The 20,000-nt window shown below is 33.0% G+C and overlaps 1 long non-coding RNA gene and 1 pseudogene across 1 annotated transcript in view; one reads left to right on the top strand and one right to left on the bottom strand.

Moving 5' to 3' along the window:
• LOC149136038 (uncharacterized) overlaps nt 1-1,484 on the bottom strand; it is a 7,581-nt pseudogene extending 6,097 nt beyond the window's left edge.
• The window catches only part of LOC128247578 (uncharacterized), a 189,238-nt gene that overhangs the window by 96,077 nt on the left and 73,161 nt on the right, over nt 1-20,000 (top strand). The window lies entirely within an intron of this gene.

Raw genomic sequence — 20,000 nt, 5'->3', positions numbered from 1 at the left:
ATACGTTTTTTATTTATATTCTTGTAAAATTTATGTGGGATATAGAATATGGAATATATAATATATAATATAAAAAAAGATTGATGGTACAATGAAATGAAGTTTTGAATGTCTTATTGAATATATGGAATATGTCTTATTGAATATATGAAATATTGAGTGTTCAATATAAAGGATTAAATATATATATAAATATATAAAGGCGAATACGTATTTTCTATACCTTGTGGTATTTCATCATGGCCGGTATGACAGACTGTAACAGACTGTAATAGACTGGCTGGTTTTCTGTCTTTTATACCTATTCCTTTGAACAGCAGTAGTATGTGTTTGGCTATTTTTAGAGTTGATGCCAAGTTTATTTTTAGAAATGATGACATTTGAGAGATTTTTTGTGTTTTAGTTATAGGGATAAGATTTTTAAACCCCGAGTAGGATAAATTTAATCATTGTTTGTTAAGAGTAGGTTTGAATTTCTTAATAAAGTCCTTTTCTTTGCATTTTCTCTCAATTTCATTCCGGTTGTAAAGTTTATGGAATAGAAATATAATAAAAGTTTGATGACCACATGTTGCCAGATGGTTACTCAGTGGTATTTGGCGGACTTCTGGGTTTTTAATCTGTTGTCGATGCACCTGTGAGCGTTCCGATAGTGCATTACCTGTCTGGCCAACGTACAGTTCTTCACAATTAGGGCATTTGATGCAGTAGATTAGATCTCTACTTTTGCAGTTCATGTTCGCATTGGTGAATATTTTCCCTGTTTTTGTGTTCATATATGGGCCGGTATGGATTGATCGGCATGTGCCGCATCGGCTATCATTGCATTTGGATACAGTGAATGCTTGATTGTTGTTGCTGTGGTCAAACCTTGCCTTTGTTAATAGCTTTATCAAGTTTTTAGGTTGTCTCTTACTGAGTGTTATATTTTAATCTGTAATGATAGTTCTCAATTCCTTACTTTGTGCAAGGATCGGTAAGTTCGCTTTGGCGATATTAAAGATGTTCTGGTGGCATGGATTTTGTGTCACTATAAATGGAATGATCTTTTCCTGTTTGTCTCTTCTTTGTGGTGTCCTCAGTTTTTGTATGGGTATTTTCGAAGCCCGCTGAATACCATTTTCTATGAGTTGTGATGGGTACTTTTGCTTTAGCAGAAATTGTTTCAGTTCGGTCAGGCGCTGATTTCTGGTCTCTATATCCTCTACAATAGTACATATTCTCCTGGCTAGGCAGTATGGAATGTTGGTTTTTGTATGGGGTGGATGGCATGATTTAAAGTTCAAGTATTGGTGTGTGTCTGTGGGTTTGTAATATATACCTGTGGTAATGGCGGTGTCCCTTTTAACTACCATTATATCTAGAAATGGTAATTTGCTACTGCTCATCTCCTTTGTAAATTGGATGGATGGGTGTAGGTTGTTCAGGAGGGTGTTGAATTCTTCCACAGTGCTTTGAGGTTTGGTCCAGATTATAAAGCAATCGTCCAGGTATCTCTTCCATGCTTTTTTTTAATATTATATATTATATATTTCATATTCTATATCCCACATAAATTTTACAAGAATATAAATTAAAAAAACATAAAAGACAGACAGAGTTGGAACTCTTTTAAATAAAATAATATATATATATATGCATATTCATGTATATGAATATCTGTGTGTGTGTTTCAAATCGATATATATATGTGTGTGTGTGTGTGTGTGTGTGTGTGTGTGTGTCTGTGTGTGTGTGTGTGTCTGTGTGTGTGTGTGTGTGTGTGTGTGCATGTATATGAATATGTGTGTGTGTGTGTGTGTTTAAAATCAATATATATGTATATATATATATATATATATATCGAATATCATACCGATGACGGAAATTGAATATTATCGTTCATAATCCAGAAACGCGTCTATGATTAACTTTAAATGGTTAGTTTTCATTGTTTTTTCTTCTTGTTTTTGCCTTTGTGAGTTACAAGTAATGCTATCTGTTGGAGTCTCAGCTTTTTTAGCTGCTATTTCTGAACTTCGGTATATGGTGAACCAAATGCTTGCTGATCCCTTAATTATGTTTATAAATGTATGGGAACTTTTAAATAAGTTCTCCACCGATAATGGTGCTTACATACCGAAGGGCTTGGTAAAATTATTAATTGTTGATTTATTAATAAATTAATAAATTGATAAATCTTTACCCTTTTAATTTGTAAATTATATATATATATATATATATATATATATATAAATTGTAAATCCAAACACACACACACACACAGACACACACACACACACACACACACACACACACACATATATTCGTATACATGAATATGCATATATATATATATATTATTTTATTCAAAAGAGTTCCAACTCTGTCTGTTTTTTATGTTTTTTTTTATTTAAATTGGATTTACAATTTATTCTTTCACCTCAACCACGAGCTGACATACACAGGTGCTTACAATTGTCAAGTATTACCTCTAAATTTTACTATATATATATATATATATATATAATATATATTAATGCTTGATCATGTCTGCATGTGCGCCTTTCTTTCTCCCTTCTCCCTCTAATTTTATACGGGGCGTGTATGCGTGTGTTTAGAAATATTATGGGATATTGTAACGCCATAAGCAGCTAGACAGGAGGGGTGAGGTAAATTTTGATAAGAACTCCCACTATGAGCGGCAGGAGAATTATACGATAGTTGTTCTCAGGAAATGGCAACTATTTAGTATAAACAAGAGAGACCTATGTGATTTGGGAGACAAATCGATCAGATACAATTATGTCGCTGTGAAATGAGTACTGAATATGATTTATTGTCTCCCTGATGGCAACGGAGATAATACAGACGTGGTAGTCCAACGATGCTTTGTTTTGAGTGGTCATATTACTGCTCTGTATGATGGCAGAGGTGCCAGTGGACTTCTTGCTGCTGACGATAATTATGATGTTGAAGTTTGCGATATTCATAGTCATGATGATGGTCGTGATTTTGACAGTAGTTACTGTTAACTTATAGTTATTGTGGTAATGCTGCTTTTGCTGGTAGCTGTTGGTGATAGGGCCGGAAATAATGTTGCCGGCAACAATCTGGATAGTATTTGTGATATCGATGTTGTTGCGGTTGTTGTCTTTATACTTGTAGCGGTAGTACCAATGTTAGTTGGTTTAGTGGAGGCTACGGTAACAGTCATATTTTTGTTGAGTGCCCATGCATGTTACGACCAATAATTATGAAATTAATTACGTTGGCTCTGTAATTCATGGGACAACATTTGTTGGATGATTTTGAATGTGTGCAAAAGATTTGGTGCGAGTGTTTTGTTGTTTGTGTCAGTAACCCATATACGTATGCATGCATGTTTGTATGTATGCATGTATGTGTGTGTATGCGTAAGACTGTATGTGTGTATATGTGTATGTATATATATATGTGTGTGTGTGTGTGTGTGTGAGTGTGTGTGTGTGTGTGTGTGTGTGTACACATATAATGTATAATATATACATATGCGTGTATGTGTTCATATGTATGGGAGTGAATATCTGTTAAAGAGAATAACCTAACTACTAACTTTGAACATACATTTGATGTATATTATTTACCTTATACGCAGTTTTGCTTACCAGCTACAATGACTACGTCTTTATCATTATATTTGTATATATTTATTCATTCATATATCTATGCATAATATCTCTATCACGCTGTTTCCCTTAAATATCTATTTGGCCTACTTTATATATCATTATAAGTTGATGTTTGTTTGAAATTGTTATCTTTATTATGAAGTGAAAAAAGAAAAACATTTATACTGCTGGAAGTAGACTACTGTGACTATTTCTCAAAAAATACACATGAGTCCGAGACAAGACAACAATAATATTACTGAGAAATAATGTGACCTTCAAACCATCACATTGCTGTTAATCATTTCGATAAATAGAACGTGATATTTGTAGATGAAGTGTATGATGTTTCACTGAAATGCTTCTGAGGAGTATAATTTTTCAGAAAATTCCAATGTCAATGAGTATTGCACGATAATGCTCCTTAGATAAATTAAGTGCTTCTCACACAATATCAATACATATTCTACTTATCAAGCGTTTCTCATTTCTGACCCAACATATATAAACTTAAGATGAGAAAAAATAGCTGAAACTGCAAGCTGCTTTGACGCAAACAAGTGTCCTGCCACAAAACTTGCATAGGTATCTTTGCTAATCCCCTATTAGCCTTAAATACCTTTTAAATAATGTACCACGTGGGAAGCGGTGGTAATACTAAAAGATATTTGGGAAGTAGAATGCAGCTCGGTTAGGCATCTCTGAAACCTTTTAGTTAACATTACATCTTTGAAAGTCTGTTATATACAGAAGACTAATAAGCTAAAAACATTAATTATACCTGTTCGCATACAAACATTCTACAAGCATACTACCAGTTTACAAAGAAATGGCAACCTATATCAAGTTTTGACAGAGTAAAATTTAATTTTACCAAAGCATTTGACACAACAGTCTATTCGAATTATGCCAAAATCTTAACAAATAGCGTAACTTAGCATTTCAAACAAATAATTTCTAAGCTTTCCATTATGAGTAGGATGCAATTAGAAGGTAAATTCTAAATGGTTCTATAGTTAGAACAAAAGCATACAATATTTCGCTGGTAATGGAATAAGAGTTCTTCGGTATTAGGATACTTAGACGGTGTTAACAGCAAACAATATCGATATTAAACAGTACCTATCAAGATGAAGAGGCTCAATCACCGGCCAATAATCTACCACTCGGATACGTGTTGACTCTAATTAGATTTTTCTACCTTTCACTATTTCTCAAAGCTTATCGTTCGTTGAAAACGTAATACTAATTCAGGGGTCCAATAAGCTCATTATTGATCTAATGAAAAATCCCTTTTGTTTTTAAGATAATTTATTTTTGGCTTAAAAGGTGACGTCGAATGAATTGATATACCAATAGGATATCACAATAAGCTGATTTACGTGAAATTATCGGAATTTATATTTTGGACCTCCTACATAAAATATTTCCTTTCTTGTAACAAAGATTTATAGACAAACGACGATTTCAAATTCTCACACAACATGAACTGTCAAGAACTAAGCAGATAGAGAATAGACCTCATAGAGCTATTCAGAGAAATATGTGTTAGAATTTTTCTGAATATAAACTGATATTTAGAAACAAATGGTTTCTACGCTTCTGCGAAATGAATGTTTTATATACCCAACAATTCACCCGCTCCCAACACGCTCTTCTCCAACAATTGTAGTTTCCGTGATTGATAAACACACATATATTATTTATTCTTAAATGAAGATGTGTTCTATTTTGCAAAATAACTTTAATTATATATAAAGACATTTATCACTAGAAATTATAGAAAGATGTACGACCATATATATATATATATATATATATATATATATATATATATATATATATATATATATATATATATATGCATACATGAAAAATATATGTATATACTGATAAGAACCAATTCTATTTATTTTGTCTATTAAACTGTTTAAATATATAATATTGAAACAGATTAATAGACAAAATAAATAGATTTGTTGCATATCAGCATTTACATATATTTTTCATGTATGCATGTATATATGTTCGTACATTTTTCAATAATTTACTTACCTTCACGGCTTTCATAATTTTCCAAGAAGAGTTATTATTCTAAGGCTAGTCTCAGACAAGACTACACAATGTTAATTAATATGAGAATTGTATGCTACATTTTGTTCATGTTCGTCCAAAGTTCAGTAACAACACACAGCGCATGATTTGCGACTTTTAAATAGATTTATTACATAAACATATGCACACGCACGAGCGCGCGCACACACATACACATACACACACATAGACACGCACACATACACAACACAGAATCATATATATTATGAAAATCACATACTTATTGTGCGTGTGTAAAAAGAATAAAAGAATAAGCGTGAGAGAGTTTTCTGTTATTTTGGAAGATGATTTAGCTTATCAGGAAATTCGTTCGAATTAAAAGAGACATGCACAAGTGTAACGTTAAATGTAATTTTGTTTACCTTATTGATAATACAAGCATTGGCACAAAATATTTGATTTCTACAACCGGAACTACTACAGGCCTGGAATCTCCATTCACTATTGACCGGAGATAAACTGAGCAACTACCTTTTTAGATTGGTACTCGAATGCTTACAAATATGTAAATAGACATACCACCTAAGATATGGACTTTCACTTTAAAATGTTAACTTCTGTGAGATGTTTTCCTCTGTTTTATATGAAATAGATAAATAAATAGACGAATAGATAGAAAGAAGGACAGATAGATAGACAGATATATAGATAGATAGAGAGATAGAGAGATAGAGAAATAGACAGACAGACAGACAGACAGACAAACCGATATATATATATATATATATATATATATATATATATATATATATATATTGATAGACAGATACATAGATACATAGATGCATACATACATCCATACATACATATATACATACATACATACATACATACATACATAAAGAGATATGCAGACAAAGATATATAGATAACCATGTCCATATTATATACATATACGATGTCTTATCAATGAGTATCCGTACTATTGCCTTAGTAACGAAGTTAAAGCACGCAGAGCGCTTCACAGAAATTTACCTGAAACTTTGCTGTACATGCACAGTTTTATCGTTCTAACTCACTTCCGCTGTTTACAGTAGTGCTTGGCAGAAAGGTGTGTAGTGTGTAGTGTGTAATCGTCGCATTGACCATGACAGAGAATGTTCTTATGGCGATATCTGCATAGATGCTTACGCAGACTTGCAGAAAGTGTATGGAGAGGAGAGTATGAACCGCACACGAATGTACGAGTGTTTCAGACGTTTCCAGCATGACCGAAAATGTCGATATTGACGAACGTTCTGGAAGACCTGCTACCAGCAGAATTAAGAAAAACGTTACGGATGTTTGTGCAACTTTGAAGGGAGATCGTCGAATCACCATCCGTGAGTTATGAGAGGATGTACGCATTACTTACGATTCAGTTCAGTCCATTATCACTGAAGATTTGTGTATGAGACTTGTGTCTACCAAATTTGTGCCAAAACTGCTTTCAGCTGACGAAAAAAGACGCTCGGCTTTCAGTTGCACAAGGTCACCTTGATTGTGTTGAGAACGATGAAAACATTTTGAAAATTTTGCATAGGCCTGTGAGGCAAAATTTGTTGCAGATTCTCTGCTCAACTTTTTCTGACATGGTGAATGCAATGATTGTACGATATACATCTTCCTTCAAAGCATTGCTGTAAACAGCGGAAGTGAGTTCGAACGTCAAAAACTACAGCGCATGCACAGCAGAATTCAAGGTCAATCTGTGCGAAGTGGCTTTGCTCTGCTTGCTTTAACTTCACTACTATGGCAACAGTCCCGATACTTATTGATCAGAGCACGTATATACAAACGTATATCATTACCAAACTGGAAATTTATAACGCTCATGAAACTTGAGTGCATTCACATATTCCCCGTTTATTTATGTACATGCATACATTCATGCATACATACATAGTACTTACATACATACATATATACATAAATAAGCAGTTGTCCGAAAACGTCATCATGGTACCATCGGATGAGAAATGTTGTGGCTAGGACTCAGTATAACCAAATCCGTCGAAAAGATAACCTCAAGGACAAAGAAATAAGAAACCACAGCATGGTGAAAGACAAAGCTACTCATAATAAAAAGGAATACTGGTAGAATGTTCCAGTGAAAACCACAATATAATATAAACACAATAGACCTGATATAATGATTTGAGACAGAGAAGATAAACTGTGATAACGTAAAGCAGATGATAACATAAAGTTGAAGAGCAGTGAAAAGGAGAATACTTACACTGAAGTATTGAAAAAACTCCAGTTACTCTATCCAGAATACGAGTTCAGTTTCGTACCTGTAATTATTGGGACACTGGGATATGTAACACACTGCCTGAATACCAATCTTGAGAAATTATGCTTCTCCAAACCAGAAAGAAGAGAGCAAATTCGAAGATTACAGATGCAAGCCATCACTGGAACTGTAAATATATGTAAAACTTTCTAGAAGTTTATAATTTAAGTATATATGAGCATGTCTAGATATGCAAGTATGTGCGTGAGAAGACGTGCATTAAACAAAACATACAAGTCTGCACGTATACATAGAAACAAGAATACTACTTTGTTGATGTTGAAATTTAAGGTGAGAAACCGGCTCGTTCCTTATTGTCCAGAAATCTTCAAATAAATCTGAATGATGACATACATAAATGCATACATACATGATACATACATACATACATACAAAGTAAAGACCCTCTTCGTTCATGAATGACCATGGGATTGCACCTAGAAAGGTACCGGCCGAGGCACAAGTCCGGGAAAGCCGTTTTATGGAAGACCAGCAGTCAACCACGCATACCAGCACCCCCTCTCTACGCCACAAATGTTATCCAAGACAAAAGCAAAGACCGAAAAGGCTTGGCACCAGTGACGTTGCAACTCATTTCTACAGCTGAGTTAACTGGAGCAACGTGAAATAGAGTGTCTTGCACGAGAAAGCAACACATAGCACGGTCTGGGAATCGAACTCACTGCCTCGTGATACTCTAACCACTTAGCCATGTACTTTCATTCATACATACATACATACATACATACATACATTTACATACCCATAATGTGTATGAGTGTCTGTACATATTTTTATGCCTTCTTAAGTTTTTATAGTTTCTTAATCAGGACTATAAATCCTTCTTTAAATTTCCCTAACATATTTAGATTATACATTTGTTATTACATTATCAAATGTTAAAAACTATTGAATGCATCTCAACAGTGTATTGATATTCAGTTTTCAATACTTAATTAAACAAATCTGTTGTCGGGTCTTTTAAGGTGCTTAGAACAGCATTAATCATATATTAATGCTTTGCCGAAAATGTCGACTTAATCTTAAATGCACTCGTACTTCCAAGATCAGTGTAGATCTCACTCTCTCTCTCACCTTCTCTTTCTGTTTCTCACTCTTTGTTCCTTTCTCTCTCTCACACACACACTCTCTCTATATTTTTCTCTCTCTTTCTCTCTCCTTCTCTCTCACGCACACACTCTCTCTCTTTCTCTCAAGGTCGCTGGCTTGCTTGGTCTCTTTCTGCTGCATTGCACACGTTCTACTTGTTCAGTAATACTGATTAATTTATATCTCTCGTCTCACTGCTTTAAATATACTACCATCGACTTAACGTATCAAATTGTATTCGATAATAATCTACTGTGGACAAGACAAGTGTAGTTTAAGACATTAGACTTTGGTTCCAAGGAAAGGGTTTTCAGGCATTTCTAGCAATTCGAGCGTTCAGACTTAGGCTCCTCCTTCGTAAGGAAAACCTACAAACTATCCCATATAACAGGTCATTGAGAGCATTTAATGAAATCTTTCGGGTTTCACTGCGATGTGGAAAGGCCATAGCTCAATAGCTTAGAACATTGTTACGCATTAAGAATCTCTTGCGCTCGCGTATTTGATGATTCTGCTTGACATCCGTATTTCGTTGACTTTGTATTTATCGTGGAGTATCTCACTTACAATCTGGTTTATTAATAATGACAGATTATAAGTAACTTATTTCTCATTTGGTTGTTCTGTAACCTCTGGTTTTGACTCCTACGAATCCCATGTCACAGAATAGCCATGGTTAACTCTACTACTGTTATAACTATTGTTGATGTTGTTGTTGTTGCTATTGTAATAGATATAGTTGTCACTGCAAGTTTAGCAACGGAAATATTCGACCAAGCGAAGTATTTTTATTTGCATTGCTTGAAAGGACAGCTTGTCATATTTTATGTGACATTTCACTCCTATTTTGGCAAATAATCTATAGATTGTAAAACACATTCATCATAATGCTTCTTACATTCTATTTTTTGAAACGCTGAATATATATTCGTCAGTATATTTAAATACACTCTGGTAAGATACTTAGCTTAGTGCTCTGCAGTGTCTGTACCAAATAATAGCACTGGTTTTTTTAAAAAGACACAACAAAACCAGAAAAGTGATACGAAGTGAAACCTTATACGACACATGCTGTTTATGGTAATGTCGTGGTTATTGTTGGAACAAACACAGGACCACACAGTTTGCAAAAGTACTACCTCCATCCTTGAATTCATCCCTGACATCACAGCTACCGATGCAATTACTATAACCAAAACCATAACACACAATCCTTGTAGCTATGACAACCATCGTCATCGTTATCTCTAACTTTACAATCTCTGTCAAAACTACAATAACAAGCAAGAATATTACCACCACCATCTCCACCAGCACTACCTCCATCACCACCTCCACCATCACCTCCACCACCACCATCACCACCACCACGATCATTATCACCACCGCTACCATACCACCATCACCACCGTCACCACCAGCAACACCAGAAAGAACAACAACGAGAACAAAAATTCACACGACAGCAGCAACTATAAACCGAAAAACAAAATTAACAAAATGAGCATAAATATTTAAACAAACACTCCCTCTCGCGGTGCATTCTCGTCTTACCATATGCGTGGGTGCTTTTACATCTCATGGCACACATTTCGTACAAGGAAATATTTGTGAAATGATTTAAACAATAAGCACAATAACACAAACACTACAGGAAAATTAAGAAGGAAACATAAAAAAATGATAATCTAATTCTGCGATTTACTTTATTTCCAGCTGCTATAATGAAATTGTCATGATGCTGATTGTTTTATATCGATTCAAAACTAAAGTATATTTTTAGTAATGCTATTGTAACGCGTGTATAAGATATGTATATGTATCTGCATATGTGTATATATATATAGAATTTATATATATATATATACATATGCATATTTATAAGTATGTGTCCATATACATATACACAGATTTATATTTATATATATATATATATATATATATATATATATATATATATATATATATATATATATATATATATATATATATATATATATATATATATATATATATATATATATATATATATATATATATAATATATATATATATATATATATATATATATATATATACATAGATATATATACATATATACATACATACATACATATACATATATATATATATATATATATATATATATATATATATATATATATATATATATATATATATATATATATACAACTTTAATTTGCGGTCCATGGGAAGAGCCGTTTTAGCGATGCGTCCTGCCCAGCTCTTCGCAACGCCGGTGTTAAGACGGGGGTAGCTGATGAAGAAGAATGTTCTCTATGTGGCTTTTGTGTTTTCTCGTCTACGTTTTGTTTGCAATGTCCTGTACCCAGATATGCACCTATACATACAGGTGGATGTCGGTATGCACATACATGTACGTATATATGCATATACTCATTCACTATTTGTTTATATATATATATATATATATATATATATACATAAATGCACACACACACACACACATACACACACACACACACACACACACACATATATATATATATATATATATATATATATATATATATATATATATATATATATATGTGTGTGTATATATATATAAATGTATGTATATGCATATATATATGTATGTATGTATATTATATATATATGGGTACATATGTGAATAAGCTGCTTATTATAATCACCTATTATATACATCAGAAATTAAACTCTCCAAAGTAATGACACTAAGCGGGTACTGTGTATAAGGATATGTATGTGTGTGTGCGCGTACGCGCGCGATGCACCAGAGTGTGGTGTATATTTGTGTACTGAAGTGCGGAGGATCATAAATGGAAGAAGACTTAAAGTAATATTACATGTCATATACGAAATACTTTTAGGGCCCCTATTGTGAGGGCTAGTGGATGGTATGTGCAAGAAGCTACTGATTTTAGCTTGCAACCGTTTCTATGGCCGCTTTGATGCCGTCACTAACGTAGCGACTGATTTTATTGAGTGATACGTTTCGATCTATATAGTTAAAATTGTATGCCGTTTCATTGGCAATATCATGTTCATTTTCTACTTTTCTTCGGTTTATCTCATATTTTTCGTCCTTTCTTGATCTGCACAAAGTGAATATGTTTGTGCATTTGTGTCTGTACGTATATTTGTATACATTTACAATTGGGATACACATGCACGTATACAAAAGCAACACCTGCCTATGAACTACGGTAATCAACCGAAGCAGTATTATTATAGAAATAATTTATAAACAACATAAATATTAGCTAAGATGTTATTCAACTATGTCATTTGTAGAGTCATTAATAAAGCTGTAGGTCACATATATATATGTGTGTGTTTTTGTGTGGGCGTGTATGAGTGTGCGTGTCATACGCGCGCATGTGGGTGTGTGCATTTGTGTGTGTGTGAGTGTGTGCACGCGTGTGTGTGTATGCGCGCGTGTGTGTGTGTGTGTGTGTATGTATGTATGTGTATATATATGTTTACGCATGACAATCCATGTGAGCGCGAAGACGCAGAAATACACTCGATCGGTGTCAGGGTGCGCAGTAAAAATATCAGGAGTGAGGAACGCCAGCTGTTGTCTCAACATCCATTTAGGTGTGGAGAAGTTTTGATATACAATCTTGCGGTTTTACGTGATTAGTGGTCATTTCTCTTCGACCTATCACTAGGTACTCAGAGCGTGCCTAATGATATTCAGAGAGTACCCAGTGTTACTCAGAGAGTATCTATAAGAAGACTTAGAGAGTGGCATGCGTTTTATAAGCATTTATAACTATAATCCAGCAATGTACAGATATGTATTTATGGTGTCGTCATTTGTTATTTCATATTCTGCATGTCTGGTGATGGAAGGGTGGTGACTGTTGGAAGTGTGCAATAGCTTTCATCTGTTACTTATGCTACAAAACCTGCAGATCTTCATCTGAATAATGGTACATCTAAGAGGTCACGGAAGAAAAATCATAAAAGGCTATTCACAACACTGAAGCACAAAAGACTTAATCATCTGTGAAGTTGAAGCAAGCACCAAGTACGCATGCATGTATATATATATATATATATATATATATATATATATATATATATATATATATATATATATATATATATATATATATATATATATATATATATATATATATATATATACATATATATATATATATATATATATATATATATATATCCAACGTTTCAAATTTATACATTTAATAAAGAGATTCAACACCGAATTTAAATATATCCATGTACTCATTCAACGTAAACATTTCTGTGTATAACTATATTTAACCATTAAAATAAGTCAATATATTAGTTGTCCTACACGTCATCAGGAATAGTTTTCATTAGAACAAAAAAAAACCAAAAAAACCCCAAAAACACATAATGAATTAATCGAACAAAATCAAATTTAAAATTTAAATCTATACCATTATCGGTCAAATACGAAATCCTCTGTGTTTACATACGCTAACTTGCAATAGGGGAGGTAACTCCTTGCCATATTCTATGACTATTACACCACTACCAATAATTACTAAATCACTAAAACTACTCTGATTTATTATTAATTATTCAAGATATATAAATTATCTTAGGGACCACTGGAAATCTACAATTAGTATTGACAAATTTTACATTGATATACCTGCTATAAAATCCAATATTATACTACATAGTACCATAAAATATGAGCAAAAAAAAAAAAAAATTCATTTGCAATAGGAATAATTACTTCTAGGAATTTTTTCAAAACCCACATGTGTTATATTTAATTTATATTTTAATTTTAACATATTAATGTTGTCTGCTATAATTATTATATTCTATGGACTCCATATTATAAATTATAAACAATTCTCACCTTAATGGAGATCCACAGTGTGCCATCCTATCTCTAGTATTTTATTCAATACCTACAATTATTATTGTCAAGTTATACACTTATCTAGTCTGCTTTAAGATCTAATAACACACTATATTGTACTGTACTGTACTACAAGTTATAATTAACTCTTCATTATAATTAATCCATACTAAGTTGTGCCTAGATTTTAATGGCAAAATTCCAGCCGCTACTCATAACTTTAATATTTGATATTTAAATATGGCCTGCCTTCGTATCTAATATTATATACCATTATTATTATTATTATTATTATTATTATTATTATTATTATTATTATTATTATTATTATTATTATTATTATTATTATTATTATTATTATTAATATTATTATTATTATTATTATATTACAACCAGTTTCAATCTAGTAAACTTTCTCTTATAAACCGTCCAAATTTTATGCCGAAATATAGGATTGATCTTCATTATTAAAATCATATTATTATTATTAACAGATAATTTAGAGAGTCTAATGAAATATATTTAACAAAATCATCAATAATAATAATCCTAAATTATTACTACAATGTACCATAGGTTATAGTCAATTTTCTATTATAATTGAACTCAATCCTCAAATGCCACTAAAATTCAAGTAAAGCCCACAACTGTTATTTGTACATTATATACTAATGTATCCTATTTAAGGATCTAAATTTATCGTATAATTAGGTATATTTTATATCTAATCTTAAACTAACATGGGAATCTATACCATATTATCTTAAAAGGATTTTACAAAATCCTTGCTGCTATTATTAAATTATATTAGTATGATCTGTCTATGGACTAACTGTTATGGTAAAATTCATTATAACACCTTGTCATATTTCAATTTTATTTAAACCAACGAAAAGTATGTCTTAAAATATGTGTACATTTCAGAGTATTATTTGTTAATTTATTTATCAATTTACCCTTAGAGAATAGTATGAAATAAAGCTCTAAAGTACAAAACGAACAGTATTTCTTACCCCTCTCATATGGAAAAGACCTCGCGACAATTGACCATTCTAACCAATATGGCTTATTTTGGTCTTTGAGTTCCCAGATATATTTACTAAGACTAGTGCTTGCTATTTTCCTTCTATCTCTAAAGGTACAAAAATTATTAGATATTCGTTTACATATTTGTCCTGAAGTGCATCCAAGATATCTTCTAGTATTTGTTTGAGTCCTTACCTTATATTGATAAACTATATTTTTAACCTTCGCATTAGGTCCTTCAAATTTCAATCTTCTAGGGTTTACCTCAGTTACTGTAATTAAATTCCTACTATTACAAACATTATCACTATTATTAATAATATCGCCATTATTATTATTAATATTATTATTATTATTATTATTATTATTATTATTATTATTATTATTATTATTATTGCTATTTATATCATGGTTTAAATTCCTATTCACCCCTATTTCTTTAGACTTTAGTATTTTAAAATTATGGGCTTCAATTATTTGTGCTAAATTTATAGTATTTGAAAATCCAAATCTAATGATATGTGTATTAATAATTTTACCATAGTGTGAATTCTTTGGGAAATGTCTACTTATCACCTCTCTAAACTTTGCAATCAGGTTACTTTTGATATTCCTCCCAAATGGGATTATGAACCAAACATTATCATCTTTACTATTATCAGAATTACTAATATCATTCTTAAAAAATTTTTTAATTACCTATGTTATGTTTATGGAAATTTTGGGGTTTATTTCTCTTATTTTCATTGAGTTTATTCTTATTGTTATTACTGTCATCTGCCTTAACTTTGTTGCTATCATTTTCAATATAGTAAACCTTGTCTTTATAACCAGCCTTAAGGAATCTAATAAAAGATTTTTTGAGGTGAAATCTTATGCTATATTGGTAACGGTTACAGAGTTTACATTGAAAATTTATATATATATATATATATATATATATATATATATATATATATATATATATATATATATATATATATGTATGTATGTATGTATGTGTTATTGAGAGAGAGAGAGAGAAACAGACAGATATAGATAAATAGGTAGATAGTCAGACGAATATCTCGATGGATAGATAGACAGATAGATGGATAGAGAGAAAAATATGCAACCTCCCACTTTAACATCCACATCCATGCATATAAATACACAATACACATAAGTAGTTATAAATAAGTATCTATAGTAATCAATATATGTTATACACTTAACTTATCCATTCGAATTTGATGATGTACTCCGTAGTGACGCATAATTTCTGGGCACCTCCAATCTCTCGCTCAGGAAATTATATTACCGAATTAAGACGAAGTAACATCACTTACAATAATTTTCATCTCACCACTTCGGAATAAGTATTTCATTATTTCTTTAATTACTGTATAATTTTGCGAAAACAATTTGTTTTTCGGCTTAAAATTCTTCCATGACTGTATAATCAGTGTTAATGTTGATACAGACGACTCTAATTATATTGTGTAAAGGGAAAAACACTGTTCCTTGTGTTGATTTCTGTAATGGCTTTTGTGTCAAAGAATTCTATATTCCTGGCATTAGGACTTGCTTCAGTCAGCAAAATGATATAGGTTATAAATACATCGGCAGTATAATATACACAGTCTCTTTTAACCTTGAAAAGTTTGTGTGTAGCTCAGAGATTACAAAGTTGAAAACTCAATTGGTAATCAATTGCTTTATTTAATTCATCTGAATTAAACCGAAATTCCAACGCTGTTTCTTTTCGCCTTCCATTAGTTTGGAAGTATCACAGAGAAAAATTGAAATATATTCTACGTATTTTCTTGACAGGATCACTTATAGGGATATATCGCTGACTTACTTTCATTTGACCTCAGTATGCTAATGGTAAAATAAGCCAACGTAGAATGATGGCTAAATGCTAACTCTATGTGCTGAGAAGAACAGTCAAATTGTCTCCATAAAATACCCTACGTCTTGGAAAGGAATTACATATTAAAAATTGTAATCCTAGACACCCATACGATACAGAGTCATAATAATTGGAATGCACCAAATCAGATTTCTTGAATGAAACTCAGTGAATTAGCAGTCGTTATATGTACCTAATCTTCACTTCCTCTCATAACTCAAGGAGGGTGATTCGACGATTACCTCACAGGGTTGCACGCACATCTGCGATGTTTTTCTCAGTTCTGCTGCTTGCAGGTCTCCGAGAACGTTCGTCAATAGTGAGATTTTTCGGCCATGCTGGAAACGTCTCAAACAATCGTACACTTGTGTGCGGCTCATGCACTCCTCTCCATACATTTTCTGCAACGCTGTGTAGGCCTCTGAGCAGGTATCGCCATGACAGCTTTCTCTGTCATAGTCAATGCGAAGGTGACATGCTAAACACCTTCCTTCTAAGCACTACTGTAAACAGCGGAAGTAATCTAAAACGCTAAACCTTAGTGTGCATGCACAACATAATACAAGATCAATCCGTGCCAAGCAGTTTTACACTGCGCTTTAGTTTCGTTACTATGGCAACACTCCGGGTACATATTGATCACTCTTCCTGTATATATATATATATACACATATATTAGCAATAATAATAAGATGACCACAAAAGAATGAGACCTCGATATTATGTAAACAGAGGAATTTATATACATAACAGAGGAATATATATACATATATAGATTCTCCGAAAGTCTCCTGAAGGAATGTAGACACCAACTTGCAGTCCTTCTGACCAACCTCTGGAGAAATTCTTTAGACTCAGGTTATATACTGAAACAGCTCTTATCCCAGTCTGTCATCCCGGTTTTCAAACAGGGAAATAGATCCCTCGCAGTCAACTGTCGCCCAATCTCACTCACCTCCCACATCATTAAAGTGTTTGAAAGGGTGGTAAGATCAAGGATAGCTGACTTCCTGGAGACCCAAAGACTCCTAAATGCAAACCAGCATGGCTTTCGCTGTGGCAGGGACTGTCTAACACAGCTCTTACACCACATTGAAGATATACTTTAAAGCCTTGGGAACAGGTTCGAACGCTGATGTCATATATCTTGACTTCAGTAAAGCGCTCGACAGGGTTGACCATATCTTACTCACAAAATTGGCGCTGCATGGCCGCAGCTCTAAGATGAAACTATAAAAAAAAAATGTTGAAATCCGTGGAAAACCTCTACACTGGATTAAGTATTTCTTAGAGAATAGAATACAAGAAGTTGAGGTCGATGTAGCTCACTCAAGCCCAGCAAAAGTCACCAGTGGTGTCTCTTAGGGGACTGCTTTGGGCCCGCTCCTCTTTATAATTTATATAAATGACCTTTCCAGCGTCGTAAATCACTGCAAAGTGAAAATATTTGCTGATGACACTAAGCTCCAGCAAATCATCAAAGAAGAAGACCGAACCCAACTCCAGACTGATCTATATGCTGTGAGTCAATGGGCAGATAAAAACAAAATGAAGCTGAACGAGGGAAAATTTGAGCTGATGCAGTTTGGAAGAAAGTCTATACTAAAACAGCCATACTCTCTTCCCTCTGGGGAACCGCTCACGGCATCTAATAATATCAGAGACCTGAGTGTAATTGTTGATAACAATTTCAGTTGGAGTGCCTACATCAACAATAAGGTCAACATAGCTCGTAGGATGAGCTCCTGGATCTTAAGAACCTTCCGGTCCAGAGAACAAGGTGCCATCATTCCACTTTTATCCTCCTTTGTACGGCCACAACTCGAATACTGCTGCCCGTTGTGGTCTCCCCACACAAAACAAAACATCTCGAGGATTGAATCACCCCAGAGGGCACTCACCAAACGAATTAAAGGCATGACAGATCTTAATTACTGGGACTGCCTTAATGCCTTGAAGCTCTACTCTCTCCAGTGCCGCCGCGAGCGGGACATCATTTGCACGATGTGGAAAATATACCACCAGCATTACCCAAACGAGCTGAACATTAGTTTCAAGGTTCATCCAAGGCTGGGACCACGAGCCATACGTCCCCTGCCCAATTTATAATCACAACGTATAGGTACCTTGCAGCAATTCTTTTCCTCAACAGGCCCTACCCTGTTTAACATTGTCCCGAAACAGATAAAAGAGGAAAAGGATCCTATCAGCTTTAAACGGAGTCTAGACAGCTTTCTTCTAAGAATACCAGACAAGCCACCCATACCTGGATACAACTCACTCAATAAGAACTCACTACTTGAATGGACCATAGACAAAACTTGACTGTAAAAAGGATTTAGATGATCCAATCAGGTGGTGCTATTAAGTTAGACATGGCCTGGACCAATCTTTGGTCGAAACAAATCTAAGTTTTATCTAAGTTTCATATATATATATATATATATATATATATATATATATATATATATATATATATAATGTAGGAGAGTCATTTTCATCGACTGTTTTGACGATAGACGATTTTTTCATATATAATTATATATATATGTATATATATATATATATATATATATATATATATATATATATATATATATATATATATATATAGATATATATATATAGTTATAATAAAATATACTCGTGATCAAGTTGTGATATTGACGTAGGCCGTATTTTTACATTTAGGGTGCTATATATTTTCTACTAATGTATATTGAAGGCAATTTTACCTTTCATATTTCTGCTTATATTAAGGAAAGTATTTATTGTTAAAAATAGTTTTGTATTAACCATTAAATCTAACATTTCAAAAGGCTTAACGATGTTAACATTCTAGTCAAACAACTCTAACGCAGCGACTGTCACTGAACAGAATCTTCCTCATGCAGTTTTGCACTCTTTCTAACACTAATGGAGATATCATTCTTAAGCAGATTTACTCCAGTAATTCTCGCTAACATCATAACCGAATGACGAAAGAAGAATGTCTGCTAGAAATGCTAACCAAATTCACCCTTAAATAAACAATCTTGAATCGAAAAAAATCTGTCCTGTGCCTCACACTCT

This window comes from Octopus bimaculoides, chromosome 4, assembly GCF_046866305.1.
Source record: "Octopus bimaculoides isolate indiv1 chromosome 4, ASM4686630v1, whole genome shotgun sequence".
Classification (NCBI taxonomy): Eukaryota; Metazoa; Mollusca; class Cephalopoda; order Octopoda; family Octopodidae; genus Octopus; species Octopus bimaculoides.
This window is presented reverse-complemented; position numbering and strand designations above follow the sequence as displayed.